Raw genomic sequence first — 14,620 nt, forward strand, 5'->3', positions numbered from 1 at the left:
CAGTGGTACGTGCACATTCCTCAGCTACGTCCACATTTGCAAACAGGAACACACACACATCTGGACCCATATAAATACAGGCAAACACACTTGTTTATATGTATACACTCATTCTCCAGCAACACACCTATGTACTTCCATACCAACATGCCTATTCTCACTCTCTCACACACATACCTGAGAACACACTCAGTTAAATGGCTCAGACCTGGTGGCCTTGCGTCTCTTCAGAGTGTTTGCCAAGCTAGTGTTGTGTCTTAAGTTGCCCAGAAGCAGATACTGAGATGAGAGGGAGTGTGCCAGCGATTTATTAAGGAAGTGCTCCCTGGGGAGACTTGTAAGGGAGTAGGATAAGCAGGACAGGGAAGAAGAGGAAGCTGGACAGTGTGATTTTAGGCGAAGTTTCTGCTTTGGCTTGATCCTTTGCAGTACTCTGGAGCACAAATTATCCCTCATTTTGCCTCTCATTGAGAAGAGAAGTTGCTTTCCTATAGCACCAGTCATGCACTGGCTTCAGGTAGCCTAGGGGCATAAACTCCCAGACATTCTGTTTATCCTTGTGTCTGGATAAAGTTTCCAGCAGCCCAGGGATCATTCTCTGAAGCCTGCAGGATGAGAACTTTTTGAAGCAAAGCACACAGGGAGAGAATCTTGGTAATGGCACACAGTACTGGTAGAGGGGATCTGAGGGGATCTGGGTACGGTCCTGTGTGTGTGTGTGTGTGTGTGTGTGTGTGTGTGTGTGTTGAGGGTAGTGCAGGGGGCTATTGCATGGGGAGACCTCTTTCAAGGAGTAGAAGGATGATCCAGGGATATAGTGAGGGGTAGAGCCTAAGGGTATTGGTTCTGGCCCAAGATGGCCACCTGAGCAGGGGCTAGAGCTCAGTAAGGGTGACCCATTGAGCAGAGGCTATGTACCCCTCAGGAATCCTCATGTCTCCTTGGCCAGGATGTGAGGAAGACCAAGGTCAGCCTTGGAGTCAGCTGCAATTCTGTGCACCTAAGAGGAGGGGCAGATCACAGGGAAGGCAGACAAGCTGAGGTTCCAGGCACAATGCAGCATTTCTTGGCTGCAGGTAGTCCTGGGCTCTCCCCATACTTAGGAGCTTATAGGTGGCTGCTGCAGAGAAGTGGTTGTGCTGGTGTATCCAGTGGGGGATGGAGTAGGAGGGGTCATTTCTCTTGTTCATCATCCCCTTTGGCCAACTGGACTTCAGCTTCTGTGTACAAGAATGGCAGAGCCCCTGAATCCAGGATGAGGGACAGGGGGAGCAAACTAATATTTTCATAGCACCCCTCTAGTAGGTATTAATTACTTTTCCCGTCTTGAAAATGAAGAAACTGAGTCAGGAGAGGTAAAGTGAGTTGTCCAAAGTGACACAGGGGTTCAGTGGTGGAATTGGGATTCAGAATCATACCTGTACTCCTAATGGCTAGATTGCTTCAGGGCCCGGGGCCTTTGGGATAGAGGCAGCAATGGTAGCAGGGGCAGAACCCCAAGTGTGGGGTTCCAACTGGCCAGGCTGGGGAGCAATTGCCAAGCTCAGCCGGGTATGCTCTCCTCACGGTGAGAAGACTGTCAGGCCTGATGTTTCTGCTGGCCTGGCAATCTACTGGGGAAAAACACTGGAGATGGATAAAGAAAGGAAATATTTTTCACGAACAAGCAATAATTTTCAGGGACTGGGCAGCTTAAATTCATAATCTAAAATAATTTATTTGCAAGGGCACAGGCCTGCTAAAAAGTAAACCAAATTTTCATTAGTGAACAGAATACTTAACATCTGAAGCCCTGACCAATTCAGGGCTGCTTGCAGAAAAAGGGGTAAGAAATTGCTTTATCTCTGTCTGCATGACTAAAAAGGTCACCATAGAAAGAAGAAAGGGAAGACCTGCCCAAGGACAAATTCCAGCTTAAACTTTAGGATGCAAAATCCACTTGGTTACCAAAATGACAGTTCCTCAGCTTCAAAAATTAAGCCTCAACTATAGCAGTGGCAAGAAGCTGTTGGCAGCTTTAAAATATTAATTTTCTGTGCTACAAGTTGTTTACTTGAGAGCTGGTGCCTGGCTTTCAAGCAAGATTGCTGTGGTCCTTAATAAATATTTTTGGCAATTTGGTTAAAACCCAGCACTTTTAAACCTACCTTTGGCCTTAACATTGCAATGTTTGAGAGCTGACTCCTCAAATAATGGGAGGCTGAGGATAAAGACCCCACCAACTGGGGACTTTTTCCTAGAATATCAGAATTGGTAAAGAATAGCCATGCTCCAAGCTTCTGGACTTTTGTTGAGAGCCCGGGTGTGAATCCGGAAATTTCTTTATTTAAAAGAAAATATGTTACAAAATTTTCATGAATTTTAAAGTATTTTTCTTTTCTTTTCTTTTTTTTTTTAACGTTTATTTTTGAGACAGAGAGAGACAGAGCATGAATGGGGGAGGGTCAGAGAGAGGGAGACACAGAATCTGAAACAGGCTCCAGGCTCTGAGCTGTCAGCACAGAGCCTGACACGGGGCTCGAACTCACGGACCATGAGATCATGACCTGAGCTGAAGTTGGCCGCTTAACCGACTGAGCCACCCAGGCGCCCCTTAAAGTGTTTTTCAATTAAACTTTTTGCTTTGAGATAATTGTAGATTCACATGCAATTATAAGAAATTATGCAGAAAGACATGCATTAAAATATGTGTGTGGCGGGTGCCTGGTTGGCTCAGTTGGTTAAGCATCTGACTTTGGCTCAGGTCACGATCCTCATGATTTGTGGGTTTGAGCCTTGTATCTGGCTCTGTGCTGACAGCTCAGAGCATGGAGCCTGCTTTGGATTCTGTGTCTCCCCCCACCCCCCGCCTCTCCCCTGCTTGTGCTCCCCTTCTCTCTCAAAAATAAATAAATAAACATTAAAAAATTACAAAACAGCCCCTGTGTGTGTGTGTGTATGTGTGTGTGTGTGTGCGTGCACGCACACATGCATTTTTTTCTATCTCAAGATGCTTATGAACACCATTACTTATTCTTTCTGGTCAGTAGGGACTCCTGTGGAAGGGTGAAGCATATGGAACTGTAGCATCCTGAACTCTGAGCTGCTCTGTACCAACCCGCCACACACAGAACTGAATGGCTGGGTGTTCTTATCCTCAGTTAATGTTGTAAGGGAAGAATTTAGCCGTGTATGTCAGAAGTCCAGGCAGTAATGAAATTTACCTCAGGTTTGCACCTTACAAATGACCGTGAAACAAGCCATAAAAAAATCAAAAGAGGATGAAATAGCATATTTATTTCTACAATGGAGGAGAAATATATTTGCGATATTTAAAGCAATAGAAGATATCATCAGAAACAAGGCAAATCAAATCAATTACAAAAGAGTTTTAACTTTTGGTAGCAAAAGAAAATACTAAATGAAATAACTTATAAAATCATTTTAATCATTATGAATAAGGCTTATGGTTCAAAATAGATACAGAATTATGCAAATTTATGGATAAGACCTGGACACTATGTGAAAATTTATCAAAAAATATGAAGATATCGTTTACATATAAATAATGACAGGCAACATCTTTCCTTAGTATTGCCTTTACAATTTATAATGTTTCCATATTATCCTAGTGGGTAGATTTGCTGTAGCAAAATGTCTTTTTATTTCTTTGTCTGCAAATAGGAAACTAACATGAAAAATGTTTAGCTTGAATAGTAATTGAAGACATGCAGATTTGAACAGCAATGGAGGGCCAATATTAAATTAACAACAACAAAAATAAGATCAATAAGACCTGTTATATTAGTTTCTGCGTTGAAAACTCACACACATTACTGGCTAATCTGTAATTTGTCCCTATTTTTCTGAAGTGCAAGCTGGCAATTTGTAATGGAAACTATGAAAGCATTCATACCCTTTGAGTTGGTAATCCCACTTTTGGGAATATACCCTAAGGTAATAATTCAAATGAAAAGAAAAGTCATTTATACAAAGATATTTATGGCATCAAATTCATTATAAGGAAAGATGGAAAGTGACCAAAATGCCTAGTGAGTGGGAATGGCTAAGAGAAGCATGGTATATCAGAATTCTCTGTGACCGCTAAAATGGAGACATATGTGAAAATGTGCATACATCACCATGCTAAGTGCAAGCAAAACAGAATGCAGAATAGAATAGTCACTCTTACAGATTTCATGTACATGGTGTCTGTGCTTTGATGAGTCTGGAAAAAATATAGATGGATGTGAATAGCTGGGTGTTTTAAATTCATGGGATATTTTTCCTATAAAATTCTTTAAACAGTCAAACATCTATTTGACAAAACAAAAAATGGTGGTTAAAACTTTATTACATGTGTAATCCACGTAGTAAATTCTTTTCAAACACATAGGATGCTTCTACCTTTCCTTGGAGAGCTGACCTTACTATTTCTGTACTGCTACTATTATTGTAGTTAGGTTATCACCTGTGGGTAGGGCCTGCTGCCTGTGCAGGAAGCCAATATAAGGATGCTGCAAATATCTGTGAATGGTCTGGAAGAGGAGGAGTTTCCCCCTCTGTTCCAGATACAGACTTCTCACTTTTCCTTAAGTTAATACATCCTCTGAACCTTGAGGAAGATTAAGTAATGCTCTGCTCCAGGGTTCAGAGAATGAATCTGAAACAATGTAGAATGAGGGCAGGTTTGGGTGAGGATCTGACTTTATGCACCTGGTCTAGCAATCTTTTTGCCTTGTATGTATCTTATAAGGTATAACTCTAAGGTAACTTGACTGAAAGTTCCAGAAAATCTTGCCTCAGTTTACTCAAAAACTGGGAAAAATTATTATCCCTTATGTGAAGAAGCCCACAGGCAGGGCAGCTCCAGACTGGTTAATTCCATGGCTGAAGGTTCTTTCCATTTTTCCATTCTGCTAATCTCAGAGCATCAGCTTTGTCTTCTGTCAGCTTCAATGGTAGTTCCAGCACATCTGTTCTGACTCTAGTCCATGGACATGACACCTAATATCAGGACTTATTCTCTCCCATTTGAAGAGAAACGTTTACCAAGATTTGCCTTCTGCCCTCACTATCAGCAGCCTTCCTTTCAGATCTCATTGGCCAGACTTGCATTCCATGTCATTCCTAAACCAATTACTGTCAAGAGGAATGAGACCAATGGTTTGCTGACGTTAGGCCTGTCAGGACTTGTCCCTGTGGCTGGAGTCTCCCTAGATATTAGTTGGCTCCCAAGGTCTTCCTCTCCTACTCCTCTGGCTGAAAAGCTGCCCACTCTGCCATGCACTTCCTGTGACTGCCCACAGTCATGAAATGAGTGAATAGGTAGAGAAAAAAAAAAAAGCAATGGGGATTCTCCCCATATTATGGAGACCCCACTTTCTCTGGTCAGAGAGGACTCTCTCTCAGAGTTTTAGGTGCCCACCTGGCTACTGCTCCCATCTATTGTATTGCCATGAAATTGCCTATGGGCTAGGGAGTGAGAATGGAAAAAAACAAGCAAAGCCAACCCACTCCATCAGATCTGTAGGGGCTTGCTTTCTTATGCCTCAGAACAGAAATATAGATCGTTTCCCTTGGAGTTCTTTCTGTCCTCAGCTGGTGCACAGCTCCAGTCTTCCAACTGCCTTTGAGACTAGGCTCAAAGACACTAAAGAATAAAACCAGAAAACTCACTGTTCTTTTGGTGGTTCTTTGAGTTCTGTTTTCCTTCCCCAATCTACCTGCCACTGTTTACTTTTCAGAGTTCTCAGATAGAAGCTCCATGTACTCTGTCCAGGATTTTTGATTGCATTCAGTGGGAAAGGGAGGCTGGATTGTACTTACTCTATCTTGACTGAAACTGGAAGTGTATCTTTTTTTTAACTTCCAGTATTTGGAAGACAGATGCTGGGTATCAGTCTATGAGAAGGAACAATCTTTCAAAACTTGTAGAATCTAGAAGTGATGATTATTTTGGATTTGATGTCAAAGGAGAGGAAAGAAATGGTATCCCTTTAAGGTTTGAACTGGTGGTACAGGAGACTGAAGTGGGCATTAATGGGAAGGAAGGGCAATCTGAAGTTGGAAACATGGACATTTAGAGGATGGGTTTTTGCTAAGTTTAATTTCCTGAAAGTCATGGTAACAAACACGGGTAAGTAGCATTCTCCACCTAACCCTGCTTTAATGACTTAGCAAGATTGAAGATATTTTGCACATGTAAAAATGTTTCTAAGTATATGAATAGTGCAGGCTTTTATTATAGTCTTCACATATGTCTTGTTAACTAAGACCATTTTGATTGCAGGTGATGGGACTCATCTTGAGCAGACTTGGGTAAAAGGAGGAATTGGGTCATGTACATCAGTTAAGATTGAACCGTTATACTGTGAAAAGGGAAGGGGAACAATGGGGTTTCAGCAACGATTTGATCCATGGTCTTGAACATGGCCAGTGTTCCTTCTGTGCTTCTCTGTGCAGATGGGCTTTCTCCACATGGTGAGAAATGGCTTTTGAGAGCACATGAGTTTTGTTTCTTTAAGTCTACATTAATGAAAAACATTCTGGAGAAGGGCTGTCTTTGGCCTAGACCATGGATGTCCACCACTAACTTAATCAACTATGGCAGAGATAGGAAGATAGATTCATGGAAGGAAATGGTAGCCATTGAAGATACTGCATGGGGGGAGTGTGGGGCATGACCAGTTAACTAAAAGGGAGAGTTTTGGGCAAAACCAATATGACAGCATAAAGGAGAACCTTGCTTTCAGCCAGATTGAGATGTTATATCCTTGTAATCATATAGTTCTATTATGTTCTATTTTTCTTCTCCAGAATCCAAATTTACCTGCATCCTCTGGTCTTCCTTTCCTCCAATCCTCCTTATTATTATTATTTTTTAAATCATGTTTTGGTCATGTGCTATTTTTTTTTTTTTCTTCTCAAATTTCTTCCAGTTGTTGCTTTTTCCTCTCAGCTTATCAGCTTCTCTCTGTTTTTCTTCTTGACTTTCTCCCTGTGCTCTGTGGACACTGTTTACGTAGGGGCAAACTGAAAAATTAAGTTTTCTGAAGAGATTATGGTCCCTAGTTCATAGCGGGAAATAAAAGGAAAGAGATTGAACATTGGTTCAACATTCACTGAGTTCAAGGTCTTGGGCTGCCTATTGTAAGTGGTAAGTGACCCAGCCCCTGTCAACCATGAGCCATGGTTAGCACAGGGTGAGAGGCAAGTAAGCTGACAGTCATGGAATGGATTAGGCTAATGGCAGAGGAAGTCTAGGGTCCTGGGGACAACTGGATTGCCTCCCAACCTGGATTTCCAAAGGAAAGATTAATGTTTGGGGAGTCTAAGTAATTTTCCTTGACTCACATGTCTGGGAAGTGGGTAAAACAGGAATTATTCTTGGTCTGTGGAGCCAAAGCCCATATTTCCTCCCAATACACTTGGGGTCGCTAGAGGAAGAGCATGCATGAACTAGAGTTCAAATCAGGATTTGTTCCTCATCACAGCTGCCTTGAAGCTTCCATCTTCCCTTTCTTTAGGCTCATTTTGTCATCTGGTATAGCTCTACAGAGATGAGATGTACTTCTTGTGTCCCTTATCACCTTTTTGGGATTTGTCATTGATTGGATAACACATTCTACAGATACATAGGAGGGAGAGAACATCAGAGGTCATTAATCTCAACCGTCTGCATTCTAGTCAGGGCTATCTCAGATGGGGTATCTCTAAGATAGTGTGTGTTAGGGATATACAAAATTTCAGAAGGTAAGCTTGTCAGATAAGTGGAAAGATTTAAAGACACTGACATCAGGGTCCCTGACAAACAGCCTAGCCAGATCACCCTACTGTGAAGATGATGGTTCATGGTTCTATCACACACTTGGGACTTACCGTCACCTTTTTAGAGTCACACTCTTAAGCAGATTGGTCTCGGATATACATAGTATGAAGAAATCTTACATGTAAGAGAGAGATTAAAACAAAGAGATGCAAACACTTTCAAGTAAATTGTCTGCAGTAGGAAAAAGTGTGAGGGTGAGTGGCTCAGTTGGTTAAGCGTCTGGCTCTTCATTTCAGCTCAGATCATGATCTTATGGTTTGAGACTTTGGGCCCTGTATTGGGCTCTGTAGACAGTGCAGAGCCTGCTTGGGATTCTCTCTCTCTCTGTTCCTTCCTCACTTGTGCTCTCTCTCTCTCTCTCAAAATAAATAAATAAACTTAAAAAAAAGGAAAAAGTGTGAAAAACAACTACTACTAATATCCTCAGAGAACTAAAAGTTTGTTTCATTCACGAAACAAGAAAAGGTTACTATTAAACAAGTATCTATTAGAGGTTAAAAATATGAGAAATGAAATTATAAGCTCAATAGAAGGATAAGAAGAAAAATATGATGAAATCTCTCAAAGATAGAAGAAAAAGTCTGGTAATAGAAGATAGGGGGGACAATCCAAGAAAGTTAGAGGACCAGTCCAACACCCAGAAACTAAAAGTCCCTGAAAGAGAGAATGGAGACATCAAAGAATGTATCATTAAAGAAACAACTCAAGGAAATTTTGAAGAATTAAAAATTCAGGTATTCAAATTGAGAAGTCCTGCTGAGTGTCAAACACAGTGAGAGAAAATCAGCTGACTCTAAGACACACCATAAAATTTCAGAACAGTAAGAATGAAGAAAGATTCAGAGAGAAAAATCATGTTCTATAGTGAGGGTCAGGAATTGAATAATATTGGACTTCTCAATAGCAGCACTGGGAGGTAGCATAGGATGATAAAGCAACACCATCAAAACATTAGATGACTCAGATGCCCAGTAGTATCAGAGTTCTCTAGAGAAACAGAGCCAATGGGCACTATTTCCCTTATTGGGTATATAAGTGTATAATTGTACGTATTTATGCAAATATAAAAATGGATTTTTTTTCCCCCAAGAAATTGGCTCATGTGACTGTGGGAGAGCTGGTAAGTCTGCAGTCTGTAGGGCAGGCTGGAGATGCAGGCAGGAATTAATGTTGCAGTCTTGAGGCAGAATTTCTTCTTCAGGAAACCTGTTTTTACTCTTAAGGCCTTTCTACTGGTTGGCTGGGGCTCACCCACATTATTGAGGGCAATCTCTTTTATCTAAAGTCAAAGGATTGTAGATGTTAAACACATTTATAAAACACTTTTCACAGCAACATCTAGATTAGCATTTAATTAAGTAACTGTGTACTATAGCCTCGCCAAGTTGACACATAAAACTAACACACCAGACAAGCAGTCAGTTATGTGTGCCAGTAGCGTAAGATATTTTTCAAACATAGGTCTTCCATACTGGAAGATGTGTTCCAACAAACCAAGGGATTAAACCAAAGGAGGACATGTATTTCAGGTTGGGCCGCCTTGAAGACTCTGAGATGTGGATTCTTGTGCAACTAAGGAGAATAGAAGAGAGTGGAGGAAGTAGAACAAGAAAATAGAAGAGGCCAGACAGGGTGTGATTGCAGGCATAATTCAGTCTGATCCTGCAGGAAAATGCTGGAGTATAAGTTACTTTAGGGCTTTCCCAACCTGAAAAAAGGAGCTGGCTTGCATGCTCCCATACTAGTCCATCAATGGATAAGAGCTCTTCTGGGGCATGTTGGGTGAGTGATGAAAATTCCAAGGTACTTGGATCTCTGGCTTTAGGCAAAGCACCTCTAGTAACCCAAGGGTAGTTCTCCTCCAAAGAGCTATAGGTGTTGGTTGTTGGAAGCAAAAGTACATGAAGTCAGGAAGGATGTGTGCGTATGTGTATGTACATGTATGTGTGTATACAAAAGATGGTGAAATGGGATATGACATTACAAACTGGGATATGAGAAACAGAGAATCCAACCCCGGAGAGAAACAAAGGAATCCTCAGGTCTATGGTAAAGGGAACTCCCTAGATGACAGTCATGCAAACAGTTTAGATTGCCCAAGTGGGTCAGAAGACTGGGAGACAATTACTCAAGAAGATAAAAATGATAAAATGCCTAATGAGTTTAAACATATTGAGAAGAGATTTACATATATGAAGAAGAGTTCACAGCTGAATGAATGATAAGGGTATAGGAAACTTAGCAAATGAAAGACCAAGACAATCATAAACTCCAGGGAAAACAAAATGTATTAGAAAGTAAAGTAACCATATTTCATAAGCCCCATGACTCAGTTGTGAATAACATTGCATAATCATAATAATGTAAACACTGAGTGTACTGAATTTAAATCATATAGTAACACTACTGAGTGAATGGAGATAGGAAGTAGGTGTGTGTGTGGTGGATTGGAGAGAGTGGCAGGAGTCTCAGTTTCCATGTCAGGGTATAGTGGATAGAACATCTGAAAAATCAAGGAGCAACCTCAGTATGTTACTTACAGATGGAGAGGAAAAAGGCCAAAACAGTCTTGTAAAGGTTGAAAGTGGGTTTCCTTGGGTGGTGAGAAAGGGGGAGGGATAGGGCACTGTGTGCAACTACTATTTTTCGTATAAGTCCTACAAAAAATTGGACTCTTGAAATTGTGTGCATGTGAAACTTTTATTAAAATAAAAGAGTAAATTAAAAAAGGAGGAAAGCCCTACAGGCAGAGATGACAAAGATGTGGGAAATTAGGAGGAATAGGAGTCTGATTCAGATACATTTCAGATATATTAGTTTGTGTTTCCACCACTCCCAAGCAGGACCCAGTAGATAACAATGCTAGGAGGGAGCCTTTGATCTTCAGACTTCAGCAAAAAAGAATCTCAGAACTTTGAAAACTTAAACTCATAGAACCGTAGAAGTTTGGAATCTTATATTCATAGAATCTCACTTTAATTCATCTTTTAAATCTCAACTCAGGTGTCACTTCCTCCAGGAAGCCTCTACTGACCTTTCCTGCACATCCCTAAGACCTCTTCCTTTTCTGCTATTCTAAAACTCATCAGTCTGGAATATCAGGTTGTTTACTTATCCTCCTCCTCCCCTGATGGTAGAACATGCATCCTAATTATTTCCAGGTAGATGCAGCCATTTCCAGTTTGAACACAATTGTTCAGGATTTTTGCCCCAGCTCCCACCTTGTCCCTGGAGTGGCATCAAGTACAGGGAGTTGGAGATATCTCAGCTTCATGGAGAGCTCTAGGTCTTGGTCACAGCAAGAGTCCATGCTGGCTTTGGGGATGTGTAAAGTTACACATCCCAGATGTGTGTGTGTGTGTGTGTGTGTGTGTATGTGTGTGTGTGTGTGTTTAAGTTTATTTATTTATTTTTTGGGGGGGAGGGGCAGAGAGAGGTAGAGACAGAATCCCAAGCAGGCTCAGTGCAGAGCCTGATAATGGGGCTCAAAGTCAACAATTGTGAGATCATCACCTGAGCTGAGATCAAGAGTTGGATGCTTAACCTACTGAGCCACCCAGGCACCCACGAGATGTGATTCTTGGCATTCTGAACTATTGGCACCTGCAGAGATGTATGTGTCATTGGCTTGTGCCTTCTGTGTTCCGACCAAGAAGCTCTTCCTTGTCTGCTGTTCCTCCTTAGTTATATCCTTGAGCCCCTTGAGTGAACTCTGGAGTTTCTCTGGGGTGAGGAAGACTCAGGGACAGCCATGCCAGGCCCTATTTGCTCAGACATGCCCTCCACCATTTTCTTCCACTGGGTCTGCACCACAGTGGGGCTGTGAAACTCTCAAGGACCTCACTTACCCTGTTGGGTCTTACCTGTGAGTGGCATGCATCCCTTCTTCTACAGATCCCTGAACTAATCTGTGCTCGTCTTCTGTTGCTGCACAACAAACATTACCACAAACCTAGAGGCTTAGAACGAGACACAGGTATTATCTCCTGGTTTTAGTGGGTCAGGAGTCTGGCTATGGCTTAGCTGAGTCCTTTGCAAGGCTGCATTTGAGCTGCTGCCAGGGCAGGGTTCTCTCTCACCCAAAGCTCAGTCAGGGGAGCATTTGTTCCAGGCTCACATGCTCTTTGGCAGCACTCAGTGCCTTGTAGGCGGCCACACCGAAGGCCTGATTTTCATTGGCTGTTGGTTGGAGGAGGCTCTCAGTTCCTTGTCACATGGTCATTTCCAAAGAGAAGCTCACAGCACAGCAGCTGGCTTTTCAGTTAACAGGGACAGTGTATTCTTGCAAGATAGCACTAAAATTGTATACTGTGCAGTCACATACACATAATCACGTACATTCTGTCACCTTTGCCGTATTCTATTGGAGGGCAGTAACAGGTCCTGCTCACACGAAAGGGGAGGAGATTATGCAGAGGCATGAATACCAGGAAGTGGAGATCACGGAGAGCCGTCTCAGAGTCTATCCATTGCAAGGTCTAGTTCTCAGATCCAGAAGCCCCACTGGGGTCCTCGGCCCCCACTTCTTTATTAATCTGTGGCTCTCTCTCCATCTCTCTGCCTCCCTCTGGCCTGTGGAGTTTTGGGTTGGGGAACTGACTTGCTCTTCCTCAGGCATGTCTTAATTGTACTGTTAGTACAGAATGCTGCCTTTTTGTACTCAGAAGCCAGGATTTTGAGATCTAAAGCTGTTTTTTTTTTTTTTCTACCAGAAGTTCCAAAATTCTATTTTCACCTCAAAAACTGGAAACTCACTTTTTTGTTCTTTGGTTTTTATGCCCTTCCTTTCCAATGCAGTAAGCCCGACTGCCCTAAATGCTGCCTGAAAAGTAGGGAAGGTCGTGGGCAAAAGTGAGTGACTGGAATAACATCATTATGCCCTACCACAATCCACAGGGGCTGCTGGAACAAATGCAGATACAACATCAGGGACCTGGGTGCAAATTCTGGCCCTACCACTTACTAACTCTGTAACTTAGGGCAAGTCATTTATTTTCTATGAGCCCCAGTTTCCTCCCCTATAAAATAGGGATAATGATACCTCCTTTTTTTTTTTTTTTAAATTTTAGAGAGAGAGAGAGAGCATGAGCAGGGGAGAGGGGCAGAAGGAGAGAGAGAATCCTAAGCAGGCTCCATACCCAATGTGACCCTCGGATCATGACCTGAGCTGAAATCAAGTTTGATGCTCAACTGATTCAGTCACCCAGGTGCCTCAGTACCTACTTTTATAATGTTGTGAGGATTAATTGGAATAAGGTTGGGAAAAGTGCCTTTGTAAATTATGATGTATCATATGTATGAGCATTACCATTATAGTTGCACAAGTGCACAAGAGGGCCCTTTAACTGATTGTATACCCCAGTACATGTTGACATGGCTTCTTTATAGTTATGGATTGGGGACCAAAGCCTTTGATGTATTATGTGTGTAATAGCAGGGGCCAACCGCAGGCTTGTAGCTGGGTCTTGAGCAAGGGCTGGTTTGACTTGAGATTTTTACCAAATCATTGTTACAATAACCAGATGGTAATATTATGTGTGTAGATGCTTCTGGTAAATTACAGAGGTGGAATGAATGAACCATCAGATTCTAAAACTGGGAGTGTTATTCTAAAAGGCCATTTGGACAGAGTGTATTCATTCCTGGCACAATGTTCTTTCCATCACAACAGCATTGCAACCCATGATGTGATGCTATCGTGTATGGTCCCAGGCTGTGTGCAGGGGAGAGTTATGTTATGCATAGACTTACAGAGTTTTTTCTTCTCTTTTGACTTGCTCAAACAATATTAATTTTAATAAGTATTTAGGAGGTCAGCTGTCATGGGGTGGTATGGATGACAAAAGCAGGCTATAAAATTCCTTTAACTTTCTCTTAAAAATCTCATCTTCAGCTGCCTAGTAGCTCATCTTTTCCTAGAAGAAAGAAATTGATGTATCAGATTGCAGACCCAGCTGAAGGCCTATAAAATGAGGGAATCAACTTGTTACATGGGTATGAAATTAGGGCCCTCCTGATGGTAGAAGGAACTTCTCGACAGGACCGCCTCATTTTGGCCACAGATATTTTGAATTTGTCCTTCTTTAGTGGGATCTTTCCACATCATCTCTCTTTAAAGTCAGCTGAATTGAACATAGAGTGTCTTTGTAAACTGCATTATTTATCTAACATTCTTAGAAGAGTGACTGTAGGTGTACCTTAGGCTTCATATTGAAATGGGAAAAAAGAGAGGATGATTCAATGATCTTAAGTGGTGGTGTTTTGGGTAAAGTGAGAACTCAGAGTGTGGTTGGCAGAGGGAAAGCATTAGTCCATAGGGGATCAGAGCAAAAGCCCATCTTGACCTGCTCTGCACAAAATAAATATGCGGACAGGGGTATCAGTATGGGGGAGGCTTTCCCTGCCTAGGGCATACAAGCGAGCAGGGTAAGCACTGCTCCCAGGCTGAGAGTGTTTGCTTCCTGCATTATTTTTCTAGATTCACTAGTCTTAACTCTAGAAGGGGTAGGCAAAGGCTAATGGGTGTTACTAACATTTTTGAGTTTTTTTATGTGCCAAGCCAAGTGTTAGGGACTTCATGGATGGAACCTCATTTAGTCACAGTAAGAACTATATAAAGCAAATACAATGGTCATGACTTTTATGGTCCCAATAGCCTCTAAGACTCAGATGAGAAGAAATGAAACTAAAAATTTCTCTAACATTGAACACAGTTTGCAAATCCCTATTCCTGCTGCTAGAAAAAATGTAATCTAGCACGATTTCAGCTCTTCAACCCAACATATTATTTTTTTGATCATTCCTGGTTTA

At 41.8% G+C, this 14,620-nt stretch overlaps 1 pseudogene; it reads right to left on the reverse strand.

The window, feature by feature from the left end:
• Positions 1 to 14,620, reverse strand: part of LOC121034180 (40S ribosomal protein S16-like) — a 37,314-nt pseudogene that overhangs the window by 21,713 nt on the left and 981 nt on the right.

Source organism: Herpailurus yagouaroundi, unplaced genomic scaffold (assembly GCF_014898765.1).
Source record: "Herpailurus yagouaroundi ecotype Mexico unplaced genomic scaffold, PumYag 159, whole genome shotgun sequence".
Taxonomy (NCBI): Eukaryota; Metazoa; Chordata; class Mammalia; order Carnivora; family Felidae; genus Herpailurus; species Herpailurus yagouaroundi.